The sequence below is a fragment of the Mastomys coucha genome, unplaced genomic scaffold (assembly GCF_008632895.1).
Source record: "Mastomys coucha isolate ucsf_1 unplaced genomic scaffold, UCSF_Mcou_1 pScaffold9, whole genome shotgun sequence".
Taxonomy (NCBI): Eukaryota; Metazoa; Chordata; class Mammalia; order Rodentia; family Muridae; genus Mastomys; species Mastomys coucha.
Window position 1 is genome coordinate 21,161,804 of NW_022196915.1, and position 10,690 is coordinate 21,172,493.

Here is a 10,690-nt window from a genome sequence, read left to right on the forward strand (position 1 = left end):
AAAAAAAAAAAAAAAAAAAAAACAGAATAACTTTTCTATTATATAGTTGTAAGTTGCCATAGTATGATGGAAATGATGATGATAAAGAACACTTCAAGAAAGGAAAGAAGACATATCAAAATGAGTCAGACCAAGAAAAAACAGAGAGTTAAAGCTAAAACCCAAAGACAGCTTTAGTGCCTGTTCTGTACTACAAACTAAGTATGTTAAAACTCACAAGCATACAAACCAGAACTTATCTTGATTGTCCATTCTTTCACAGGCCAGTTTCTCTTGAATTCTATTCCATTTGGTTCAATCTAGAACTGTTCAAAATGAAACTCTACCTTTCCTCAGTAAAGTTAACAGTGTACACACTCAACACCACCAAATTTTAGCTCTATAACCTGCAGGCACACACAATCATATCCACAGCAGTATTCCTTAATAGCAATAGAAAAAGATCTAGCTGGGCAGTGGTGGTGCACGCCTTTAATCTCGGCATTTGGGAGGCAGAGGCAGGAGGATTTCTGAGTTTGAGGCCAGCCTGGTCTACAGATTTGAGTTCCAGGACAACCAGGGCCACACAGAGAAACCCTATCTTGAAAGAAAAAAAAAAAATCTAATGTGTGCTAACAATAAATAAGTAATAATATATTCACAAAATGGAACTACCACATAGTAGAAACAAAATCCTGACACTATGTCAATATGAACAAAACCTGAAAATTATAATTATAACTCTTCAAAAAAACAACAAAGAAAAATCTTGTCCTTTAAAGAGCTAACAAATAACCTGGGAAAATATGTACTACAAGATAATTTTATATACAGAGGTTTAGTAAACAATGGTACGACAGAAGTTATTAAAATCAAACTGATAGATCTACACAAAGTCTCAAAGAGCTTTCAGGGTTTTTTCCTTCTTTATTCCCCCCACTTTTTTAAAAAGATTTATTTATTTATTACATATAAGTACACTGTAGCTGTCTTCAGACACATCAGAAGAGGGCATCAGATCCCATTACAGATGGTTGTGAGCCACCATGTGGTTGCTGGGAATTGAACTCAGGACCTTGGGAAGAGCAGTCAGTACTCTTAACTGCTGAGCTATCTCTCTAGCCCCCTCAAAGAGCTTTCTTTAACCAGCAAATTTTAAATTTTAGAAACTTGTTTTTTCTTTTAAAGATTTTTTAAAAATGATATGTTATGAGTGTTGTGTCTCCATGTACATGCTTGTGTACCTGTAGAGGCCAGAAGTGGGCACTTGATCCACTGCATCTGGAGTTAAGGATGGTTATGAATAGTCATGTGGGTGTTGGGAATCAAACCAGGATCATCTGGAAGAGTAGAGAGTACCCTTAGCCACAGAGCCATATCTTCAACCCAAACTATTACTTATAAATTGAATGAAAGTTTAAAATTGCTCTTAGAAGATTAAAGATTATATGCCTATACTTCTGTTGTATAGCTATGTCTTCCTAATTAGAATACTGATCCTGCAGAGAGAGGGGAAACTCGTAAGACTCAGGAAGTTTACAAAACTTACGAAGCTCCTCGCTAAGAGTTTCATAATAAGCAGTAAGAAACTGTTGGTAAAGAACTGCAGTGATGCAGTTCTTCTGTTAAGTCTTGGCCATGTCCCTGATAGTCCCCAATAGTCTCACTGGTTAACCAAACTACACTTGGGTGGCAATGTTTCTTTCATTAGTTGCATGTTCCCTATCTGGAATGAAGTAATGTTCCATTCACCTTTACAGGGGGGAAAAAAATTACACAATTATATGTAATAAGCAATCTAGAGGCAAGGACACTGGAGGGTCAGTTTGTTTATTCTACACTTAACTTACAAAGATTTTACTTGATATTGAGGAATAAGCTGTCACTATACCAACCCATTAAAACCCATCCTCCCTCTGTTCTCTCCTTTGGGTTTTTTCCGAACAGGACATCACTTTGACCCTGAACTATTAAGTGAAGTTGCCCAGGCTAAACTTAAACTCATTATCCTCTGCCTCATACTCTAAAATGCCAGGATTACAGATGTGTGCCACCAAGCCAAGCACAATGTCCTATTTAGAGAACAGAAGAATATTTTCAAACTTCCTCTTCATAATAGACTTATTTCCTAATGATGTGTAACTAATTATTTTTAAGATGGGTGGTGGTGGAACATACCTTTAGTCCCAGTACTAGGAAGGTAGAGGCATGCGGATCTCTATATTCAAGGCCAGCCTGGTCTACAGAGAGTGTTCCAGGACAGTCAAAGCCACACAGAGAAACCCTATCTCGAAAACCCCCAAAACATAAAAATAAAAATACTGCAGAAAATAAAGCTATTTTCTGCTAACTGACCCTCATAAAACCCATCCCTTAAATAGGAATATGCAAACTAATCCATTCTGACAAGAGGGACAAACCAGTGTAGAGACTTCTTCAGAAGGTGAGGTTAGGGGGATGCCTGCTACATGTCAACAGAGGAGTAAATGCTTGGGAAACAAAGTGTTAGATAGGAAGCCTACATTTAAATTCTCATCTCTATGTAACTCGGGGCAAGTACTTAATTACTGTACTGTCCCAGCTTTCAAACAGTGAGTCACATGCCTAAAGGAGGAGCTTGTATACAGGATGGGCAGCAAATAGGGCAATCAAGGAGATTTCATAAGGAAGCAACAAGTCTTGGGAGAGTTTCAGACAGATAATTAGAAGCAACTATCCAACATAATACACATAGTCCAACTGCCTGCCAGGGAACTACTGATCTTGCAAAAATCATACCATATTCTCTACGGCTAAATTTGTAAGGATCACCACTATGCTTAAATTTCATAAAATAACTGCTATCAACCAAAATGAAACAAGAGAAAATTTAAAAATATGTTATCAATTGTTAATTCTATGGTACTTCTATAGGTACTGTAGAAAATTTTGAATATTTTAGACAGTTTCCTGCTAGCAAGCTACATTAAGTGAACAAGAGTCATCAAGCCATAGGAGAAAGTGAGGTGGGTTCAAATGAACACCAAGAAGATAAGGATGCCCTCTGATGGGTTCTAGGTTCACTCAGGGTTCAGATTCTAGGCTGGTGGAAAAGAACCATCAATGCGTCTCTGACACAGATAAACATACCACAGGGCTAGAAAGGTGGCTCAGAGATTGAGTCCTTGTGGTTCTTCCAGAGGACCAGAGGACCATAGCTCTATTCCTAGTACCCATATCAGCTGTTCACAACTGCCTACAAGTCCAACTCCTGGCGATATGACACTCTCTTCTGGCCTCTGTGGGTACCTGCACACCTTAAAAACAAACAAACAAACAAACAAACCAACCAACCCACATGCACCTAGAGGCCATGCCCACAGCACCATCCACTGAAGTATCCTTCAAACAGTATTAAAGCCCTTACAGCCGATCTCCATACAGAAGCACCAAACAGCTAAGGTACCACAACACCTGAGGTGTGTGTGCAATTCTTTTGGGAAGCATAGTAGTGATGGACACATAAAACAGAGCATGGACTCTACAGTCAGCATGAGATCTAAAGTTTGAATCCTGCCTCTGTTGCTAACATGCTGCAACCCTCTGACCTTGAACTACTCTACTTGCTCTGTAGAAGATCGGTAATGGCACAATCTGAGAGATAAGAATCAAAGGAACCAGAAAAGTAACCACTCTTAAAATATTAGCAGCCAGGATTGTACTTTTAAGTACAATCAACTACTAGCATTCTCAGAATACATCCAAGCAATGACAGAAACACCACTCAGGAATTAGTTAACAGTGCCGAATCAAACACTTCCAGGCTGGCTTAAGAACAAAAGCATGGGGGCTGGCGAGATGGCTCAGGAAGTAAGAGCACTGATTGCTGAGTTTGGATTCCAGCAACCACATGGTGGCACTCAACCATCCATAATGAGATCTAACGCCCTCTTCTGGTGCATCTGAAGACAGCTACAGTGTATTACACCGGAGTGAGTGGGGCTGGAGCAATTAGGGCCAGAGCAAGTGAGGCCGGAGGGAGCAGTCGTCCTGAGTTCAATTCCCAGCAGCCACATGATGCCTCACGGCAATCTGTACAGCTACAGTGTACTCATACACATAAAATAAATAAATCTTTAAAAAAAAGAAAAAGAACAAAAGCATGGCACTTGTGGTAGTGCCATATGTCTTTAATCGCAGAACTTAGACAGTAGAGAACTCTTAAGTTCAAGGCCAGACTGGTCTACAAAGTGAAGTCTAGGTCAGTCAAGGATATACAGTGAAACCCTGTCTGGGATAAACAAACAAAAACAATGGCCTGGCAATAATGACAGATATATTGAGCTCCATTTACTGTGCCAGTTCTATGTGTTAAGTTCTACAGATTCATTGTCTTGTTCAGTTCCGTAAATAACCTATTAGAGAAGCATCCCTATTGATTCCATACTATAGACAACCTCATGAGCCATCAGAGAAACTAGATGGAGACTCCCCACCAATCAATGACAGTCATTTAAGAAGACAACAAATACTGGCAAGGAGTTGGATAAAAGGGAACCCTCCTACACTGTTGGGGGGAAATTAAACTAGTCCAGCAATGGAACGCAGTATGGCAGTCCCTCAAACCCTGTAACAATAAAGCTACCATGCAACCCAGCTATGTCACTCCTCATTTACTCTGAAGACTCCAAATCAACATATCAAAGAGATACCTGCAACACTGTTCACGGCAACACTATTTACAATAGCTAAGTTATTGAACCAACAAAGGCAACAGCAACAAGGAAATGGGTAAAAAATATGTGGCACATGGTCACCATCGAATTTTTTTTAGAATTAGCTTTTTATAGGAAAATGGGTGCAAACATGGAAAATCATTATTAAGTGAATTAAATCTGTCTCATAAACTACACATTTTGTGTTTTATCATTCTTGTGGTTCCTAAATTTTATAGATGTATAAAATTTATAGATACATAAAATGTATGTATATGGTATATTCAAACATGTAGAGGAAAGTTGTCTAGGGAAACAAGGAGAAGGGCACACAGATGGGGGTACGGAGGACATATACTTGGTGTACAATACATAGTTGCGTGAAAATGTCCTCATTTTACTTTTCATGTACAAGGAATATACATCATGAAAATTTAAAAATCAGAGAGGGGCTGGAGTTGGCTCAGTGGGTAAGGGCAACTCATTACGGCCTGGGCTTCCAGTTCCAGGGATCCAATACCTTATTCTGAACTCCATGGTACAGATAAAGTGACTTGCACACATATAAGTAAAAGAAATCTTTTTTAAAAAATTAAAGGAAAATTGTTAAGCAGGAGAGAGAAGAAAGGGATTTACAATGAAGAAAGATCTTGGGAGCAAAGTGGAAAGAAATAAAACTGACAATAATTTGGTACCCTCAAGACTCTGTTGAAGTAGGAAGTGAAGTCATCTTAAAAAAAAAAAGGAATAAAGTGTAGAGTAACAAGCAGAAACAGTGGGAAAAAGTTGCTGGAAAACTTTTTAACAGAGACAGTAGAGCCATCTGTCTAATCACATGGTCAGGAATTATGGAAAAAATCCACAACACACAAAACAACACACTGGAAGCAGTAGCTGCAAATCATCTTTTCCCACAGTTGGTTTACACACAGATTATGCCCCTCATACGACTAGAAAATCCAGATCTCAAGGTGTACAGATCTCAAGGTGTGGCTCAGTGATAGAATGCTTGTCTGGCATATAGAGGCTCTAAGTTTCGTCTCCTGCACTAAAAAGAAACAAACAAAAAAGTGGTAACTAGAGAATACAGGTCTGCCTGGGGACTGTTACTACCTTACTGTAATTACAAGGACAATAACCACAATAGCCTTCCTAATTATTCTTCCATTTAGAAGGTGAGCTACATGGTCAAAGGAAGCACCAGGGTTCAAACAATTTTTAATACCAGAGTTTTCTAGGAAACCTCAAATAGCAAACATCTTTAATTTCCTGTAATTGAAAGGCTTCCAAACATAGAAATGGAAGTAGGTTTGGGCTGGAGAGAGAGTACCATGTGTAAAGTGCTTGCTATGCCTGAGTCTGAATTCCCACATAATGCCTGAACACAGTAGCTGTATCTACAATCATAGCATTCTTATGGAGACATCAGAAGCAGAAACAGAAAAAAAATCCCTCGAAGCTAGATCAGCTAGCCTGCTGTATGCAGTAGCAAATGAGAGACTTGGTCTCAAACAAGGTGGAAAGTGAGAACAGACACCTACACACAAAGACAGAGAGGGAGGGAGGCTTTTAACAATTAAGCAGCTATCAAGTTTTTCATTGTGTGTGTGAAACCAGCTGCAGAAATAGAAGAGCAGAATAGAAACTGGTACTTATCACGTGGCTAGCCTTACACAATTTATACATTTGCTTGCCCAATGTTTTGTAATACACAACCACATTTAATTTTCAAAATGATTCCATGTTAATCAACACTTTCAAGTGCTGTCTTCCAGGACCTAACCTAGGCCTGAGGATATAGTTATAAATAAAACCACCACAACCTCCACCAAAACCCTGTCTTCTTGAAAATTGTATCCTACTTTATTACTGTCTTAGTTAGGGTTTGTATTGCTGCAACAAAACATCATGACCAAAAAGCTAGTTGGGGAAGCCAGCGTTCATTTGGCTGACACTTCCATATGGTTGTTTATCATCAAAGGAAGTCAGGATAGAAACTCAAACACAGCAGGAACCTGGAAGCAGGAGCTGATGCAGAAGCCATTCAGAGGCTGCTGCTAACTGGCTTGTTCCTCATGACTTGTTCAGCTTGCTATCTTGAGAACCCAGGACAACCAATCCAGGGATGTCACCACTCACAATGGGCTATTGATTTAGAAAATGCCCACAACTGGAGAGGTTCCCTCTTTACAGACAGCTCTAGCTTTTATCAAATTGACAAAAGACTAGCCAGCACAATTACCTACGTAGATTTCAATTCGGTTAAGTAATTTTTTATTTTTAATGAGGTCTGACCAAGGAGATAGCAGATACAGGATTTAAGGTTAGGTATGTTAGTTCTCAAGTTCATAGTCTGACTCAAACTCCTTCCTCAACAGATGGATGAATAGATGGTGTTGCGGGAGGTGAGGGAGCATAAATAGCAATGCTCCTGACCTTCAACTATTTGGTCACTTTGTATACACTACTGCCCTCACTTAGAAAACTCTAACACTTCACCTTTTGTACATTTTGCACATTTCATAACAAACAGATAACTCAACTGAAAGAAACCTAAGATGGGGCAGGGGAAGGTTTGCCCGTTACCCTACTCAGGATTTTAACCCAGTGTCCACGAGTGATATTTGTACATACTTTTCTGGCACTGTCTTCCTTTGGCTTTGATATTTAAGGTAATGTTGGTCTCAGAATGACTGGGTATTCTTTCCTCTTCTCTGAAGAAGTCAGACAAGGACTGGTGGTGCTCCTTTGTTGTTTGGTAGAAACTCAGCAGTAAAGACATTAGGTCCAGGGTTATTCTGTGGGAAGACTTGATTCCTCATTCACTCTCCTTACTACATCAACTCAGATTTTGGGTTTCCCATGAGTCATTCTTGTTAGCTTTTATGTTTCTAGGATCAGTCCTTTTCTAATAAATCCCAATGTGCAGGTATACAATTGTTTGTAGTACTTTTAAGTTTTACAACTGTGTGTATAACAGGTATTATGCAACATGGCTAAAATGCAAAAGCAGCCCAAGTACTCATCAATGAATAAGCTAAAAAAGGTAATATATATTTCTACTCTGTCAACAATGTTCTAGTTGACACCTGCATACGTAAAAGAGGTCCTATAAAGAGCTGAAACTTCCTAATATGTAGTTATAGCCTTTGACTTTTACAACAGAGCTAGTGCAATGTACCATTCATGTGTTTGTGACACTACTGGGGGGGAAAATCTATTAAACTGCCAATCATATAAAAAGTATAATAATATAATTATATATAGTGGATAATATCTGATAATAAACCACTCCAACTTGTTTACATATTAATTATACTATACTTCAAATCATTATTTTAGAATGTAAGGTTTCTACATATATGCACTGCTTTTGTTTGTTTTTGTTTGTTTTTTAAGTTTAGGGACAGCTCAAGAGTTACGAGCACTGGCTTATCTTACAGAGAATCCAAATTTAGTTCCCAAACATCCATGTCAGGATCACCACAAGTTTGAGGCCAAAGAACACGGATGGACATACACACACACACACACACACACACACACACACACACACACTCACTCACACACTCACTCATAGAGGAAGAAGGGGGAGAAGGAGAGGAAGAAACTAGCACACCATTCCTAAATTGTTCTTTACTTTATTTACTTATTGGGGAAGAAGCAGGTATGTCATGGCATGCAAGTGGATGCAAAAGGTTAACTCTCAGGAGTAGGTTCTCTCCTCCTATTTCCTGGGTCCCACAGAGATGAAACTCAGATTAGGCCTAATTAGGCTTAGCAGCAAGTGCCACTGATCGATCTCATTGGCCATTCCTAGATTCTTTATCTACTGAAATGAAAGCTTACGTGAAAGGAAAAATCTGTATGATCATATACAGCAATTTACACTCATCTGCCACCAACAATCCATGTCTTCTGAGAAGCAAAGGGTTTTAAATAAACTGTAACACAAGAGTTTAATGGAACACTAATCCTCAACAGAAAGAAACAGAACTATTTCATATGCCAACATTGAATCTCACAACGACAGGGTCCATATAGTGAGACCCAGGAGGAAGAGGGAGGGATGGGAAGAAAGGAAGGAGGGAAACAGGCTAGCTGGCTGAGGATAAAGAAAAGAGAAACGAGAACAGGAGTGTAGTTATTAGGAGTAAAAGGAACTATCATGAATATTCTGTAATAAAGAAGAGATGGGGAAAAGATAGTTTAGGAAACCAAAAATTAGACTACAAATTAAATTGAAACTCCAGAAGCACTGTAAAGGAATAATTTTTGCATGTACATCAAAGAAAATGATAACAACAACAAAAAGGAAGGTGTTAATAGAACTGTAGCACTTCTTAATTTAAAAATAGACTTCAGACATATTCTAACTGAGCTTCACAATAATCATTCCCATTAAGAAACATTCTTTCCAGCAGGATATGGTGACACACACCTGTGATCCCAACATACATGAGGATTATGAGTTTGGGGAGAACCAGGGCTATTATAAAACAAGACCTCATCTCACAAACACTTTTCCAATTTATGGCACTGGGTCTACACGAGTACCAGAGATAGTTCTTGGGTGGAGTGCTGATCCTGAGGGATAGTCCACACTATAGATGTACCAGTTCCCCATTTGTCTACAAAAGACCACAGAGCCTGTTCCCAGTTTGAAGCAACCGTGAATAGAGGTACTATGCATACATATAGGTGTTGGGACAAATATAAGTTATCATTTCACTAGTACAAACATCAACAAATGTGAGCATTAACTATATTTTATGAAAGAATGTTTCCTCTACTTTTTGAACATTTCAACTATTTTTTAAGGGAATAAAACTGCCAGAAATAAATGTATATTTTACTTCACTTAACTACCTTAAAAGTCTTCCCTAAAGATATAAATAAATGTTTACCTCAAAACTAATTATGTATATGCTGAGTTATCTAAGGTTAGCAAAGTAATTTGCAATACGTAAAGAAGTGAGCTGAAGTCAGACTGGGTAACATATACCCAGAATCCCAGCTAAGCTTGAAGACCTAAGATAAGAACATTTGCACCAAGGATTTCAAAAGCAGTCTAGATATGTAACATGACTCCATTCCCTGAAGAAAGGAAATCAGACAAAGTCATCAGAATAGCAGGTGAGCAGGTATGTGATAGATATATAGGTATTAATGATAAAACTGTCTGAACCGATCTGGGTGTCTGAAAGTTTCTATCAGTACAGTATAGTTTTGTATGGCAACATGCAACCTCAGATACCACTAGAGGCACAATAAGTCTTGATGCAGTCAATAAATACTTCTGGAAGTAATTCCTGCCTTCTAAACCAGGAACTACCTTAATAAAAGACATATGTTGAAGAGAATGCCTTAAAATTTCTATTATAAAATCTGAGTACTACAAATTACAGAATAATTACCTAATTTAAAAACATCTATTGTACTTAAATTTACAGTCCAAAAAGAAAATACCAACTTTGAGTTTCTAGTCCAGCATGTAATTTGCTTGGAAATCACCACTCAGACTTAACAATTAAAAAGCTGACCAAGCTGAAAGTCAACAACTCTCTTAAGATCTATCAGAATAGTAATGTTGCAGGGTAAACCACTGTCCCCAAAATTAGAGACAGACAACTACATGTAGAGGATCACAATTTACTAGAGCAGAAACTCATGAACACAATTCCTCAGCAAGCAGTGCCAGGATAGGAGAACAACCTGAACTGCAGTCAATCAAAAGCACCCTAAAAGGGTGGAAGGAGGCTCGCCAGTCAAGGCAGGGTTCACTAGGTAGGTACTCTCATGCCTTTAGGAATAAGCAGGTGGGAAAGGAACCATTTTGAAGTATGCTAGACCTTTTCCTTTCTGGGTGTGAGGAAACAAGATCTCTTAGACAGGTTGCCCCTGAACTCATGGCAATCTTTCTGTATCAGTAAAGTTTTTTTTTTTTTTAAACTTTTATTGCATTATGCTGAGAAAAGTTACATGATTTCAATTTATCTGAATTTGTTAACATTTAA

The 10,690-nt window shown here is 38.4% G+C and overlaps 1 protein-coding gene across 3 annotated transcripts in view; it reads right to left on the reverse strand.

The window, feature by feature from the left end:
- Bmpr1a (bone morphogenetic protein receptor type 1A) overlaps nt 1-10,690 on the reverse strand; it is a 112,721-nt gene that overhangs the window by 59,920 nt on the left and 42,111 nt on the right. Inside the window, exon 1 of one of the 3 annotated variants that reach the window (XM_031362660.1) lies at nt 1,224-1,263. The exons of the other annotated variants lie outside the window; for them this stretch is intronic. The gene's annotated coding sequence lies outside the window, so the exon portion shown is untranslated. Of the gene's footprint in view, nt 1-1,223; nt 1,264-10,690 lie in introns of those variants that run through there. 3 annotated transcript variants of the gene reach the window in all.